General features: G+C 35.9%; 1 long non-coding RNA gene across 1 annotated transcript in view; it reads left to right on the top strand.

Annotated features, from left to right (window-relative positions):
* Window positions 1-2,561: 2,561 nt before the first annotated feature.
* LOC107833496 (uncharacterized) overlaps window positions 2,562-3,135 on the top strand; it is an 11,224-nt gene continuing 10,650 nt past the window's right edge. The window contains exon 1 of the long non-coding RNA XR_001659241.1: window positions 2,562-2,575. This is a non-coding gene — a long non-coding RNA (uncharacterized LOC107833496). The remainder of the gene's footprint in view (window positions 2,576-3,135) is intronic.

Below are 3,135 nucleotides of genomic sequence, written 5' to 3'. Positions count from 1 at the left end.
CATGCCATAGAGGGTTATAAAGTTTGAGTCTTATGGTCAGTAAAGCCCCAGCTATTATCACCTTGGAGGACATGTGGTCCAGTTCAAGTTAAAGAACTAATAAAGAAAGAATTGGTCAATGTTTGTCAGGAACTGACACAGACACTGACATCTAGCAGAGCACTTTGGAGAAGCTGTGTATATGTATTGTCTCGTCACATTAATCCACTGTATTTATGATACCAAGCTTATGTCAAAGTCAACCAAAGCTTGGCATCAGAAGTGGTAATAATCCTACCTTTACTTTAGCTCTGTTGAAAATCAGCAAGCTAACCCAAGAATATTAATGATCTGGAATGCCATCAGAACATGGTGTCTGACTATAAATTAGTTGATTGATTTGTTGTTATAAACAGTTGCTGGTCTGTATGTTTTGCCAATATACCTAATTTGCAGTGACTGTTGAATTATTTTAAGTGCAGCTGTATGACTGGACATACTTTTTCTAAGAGTCTAGTGTATTTTCATTGACTTAATCAAAAGTAAATTTGATGCTAATTTGTGATTAATTAGATTCAATGCCCAAAAGCCATGTATTAAAATGGCTATTCCTTCGATAGCTCTAATGAATGACATTACAGTAATTCCTAGTCTGCTGTCTGCACAGACAAAAACATTCATTAATTCAGCAGACTGAGTGGCACCAATTTGACAAAATTGGAACAAATCCAAGCTAAAAACTGGGCTTAATTAGAGCGGTAGTGGCTGTGTGTAGCTGTCATGAAAACATCACTCTAACGAGGTTTCGGAGTGGCTCTCACTGACAGCTTTAATGTCTCTGTTTTAACACGTTTCCATCAAATTGGCACACGTTTTTTTCCATCCTTCCATTTTCACAATGGTGTTCAATTGAGGAGAAAGGTATTCTTGGATTTACTTGGAAACAAGGAAAAGATTTGAAAAAGACTGAAATTGTTGTAGAGTCCTCAGATATCACTAATCAGGCCAGGCTGCAGCCACAAAATGATCCCAGAGATACCAGCGCCAGAAACACGATTTCAGCCATCTGATGTGAACCCCCACATCAGTACACATCAGGTAGCAAACTACCTCGTACTTGATGGGTCATAAATCCAATTCACAATTTTGATTTAATAAATGAAAAACAAAAAAAACAAGTCTATTTTCATTTTTTCATTTTTCATTTCAAACAAAAAAACGAACTGCCTGAAAATACACCGACCCTAATGTGTACCAGATAGTTTTACACAATACGTCCCTTTGTGGCCTTAACTGGATCCATTCACAAATGACTGAACTTCTTGTAAAAATCCTGTTTTTACAATATTTTTAAAAAATATCCCTGATTTGTACATGACCATATTGCCAATATAAATGTTTCAGGTTCTTATTGAAGTCCAGGTGAAATACTCATTCTAGCAACAGAACAAAACCAGAAACCGAAATGAAAGAAAAAAACTCCACCACCTAAGGATCCTAACAACGAAATGCTTTTGTAACTTCAGTCAATGTTTATAAGGATATTAGAATGAAGCTGTGTTCCTGTGATTAATGTCTTATTTTAATGATGATTGTGAAGCACTGGTAGCTTTCTATCTTGACAGGAGAAAGTTTTCTTTATGTTCTTACTTTCACTCCTGTAAGCATGGCAGTCCAGACCTCTTTTCTTTTCTCTCTGACATCAAAATGACAACAAGGGTAACACCTTTCTCTGTCACATCATCTTTCCTATAAGCCATTGCATATAGTTTACAGTCTTCCACTAGATCAGTGGTGTCCAAAGTTAGTCCTCGAGGGCCGGCATCCTGCATGTTTTAGTTCTCTCCCTGGTTTAATGCACTTGGATCAAATGATGGCTCATTAGAAGGCCTAAGAGGAACATTGACAAGCTAAAAAGGTTGTTACTACCACCAGGGAGAGAACTAAAACATGCAGGATGCCGGGCCCTCAAGGACCGACTTTGGACACCACTGCACTACAGTATCTACTTCTCTTTTTGTTTAAATTGCAGGTGAGGAAATTGAGGTTTCCCCTGCAGACCTGGGGCATCCACAGGTTCCTACTGAACATGGCTGCTAATAGAACTGCAGCTAAATAAATGTGCTGCAACAGCATGAGGTCCCCCAGGCTGCAAACCTGTGGGTTGGTGCATGGAAAAACAATGGGCAAAATAACTCTAATTTAATACATCTCTTCCAGTAGTTCTACATATTTCAGGCTCTGTGGCCATTATATTAAATAGAAGAAGCTGTCAGCAGAATGCAGCCTGAGGCACACTGGATCCTGGATTTCTAAATCACTGTTACAACCTCAGCAAGACATTTCTGTTTATCATTGTTCAGACACTACCTGTCAAAAAATAAATAAATATAAGTATATATATTTCATTTGACCTGCGTTAGCTTTGATCTCACCATACATTTGCTCCAGCATCATTTAACTAAACACCTGCCGTGCCACACTATTTAATTCCATAAGGAATCACATTGTCAAGTTATTGTAGGGATAACTGGAGAATTTGACCAGTGTGTAAATTCATCGATAAGATTCTCAATGAAAGGAAGATATTAACTCTGTGATTTCTAGTCTCTCATGCTCCCTAAACCACTCAATCCAATTCAGTTACATACATTTCAAATTGATCCTAGTCATCCCCCAATGTTGTTGAGTTAAATTAAAGTTAAATCAAAGTTGTAATAAAATTGTCTATCTAAGGAAACCTCTAAGCCTGCATCAAAAAAGAAAAGTATTGGCCTCCCCAATGCCTCTCCCCTCCAAAGAGAATTCATATTCTTTCAAATATGGATAATTGCCCAGGTGAAAAAAAGTATACTTTAGTATATTTCAAACATACTTACATTTGTGAAAGTACATTTTAAGTATACTAAGTATTAAGTGTACTACCTATAAATGTATCTGAAGTATGCTAAAAGTATACTTGTACCAATTTCGAAATTAGAACTTTAAACACACATAAACATAATTGTACATAAATACACTTTTAATAAATATATTATATAAAAATATAAAAGTATACTTTAAGTGAACAAAATATATATTATCCCAAGTGTAAAAATACACTTGCTGAAGTATATTTAAAATATATTTAAAATATATTATGTGTATATATTTTAT

Source organism: Poecilia formosa, unplaced genomic scaffold, assembly GCF_000485575.1.
Source record: "Poecilia formosa unplaced genomic scaffold, Poecilia_formosa-5.1.2 Scaffold397, whole genome shotgun sequence".
In the NCBI taxonomy this organism is placed as follows: Eukaryota; Metazoa; Chordata; class Actinopteri; order Cyprinodontiformes; family Poeciliidae; genus Poecilia; species Poecilia formosa.
Note: the sequence above shows the minus strand (reverse complement) of the source record. Positions and strands in the feature narration are given on the sequence as shown.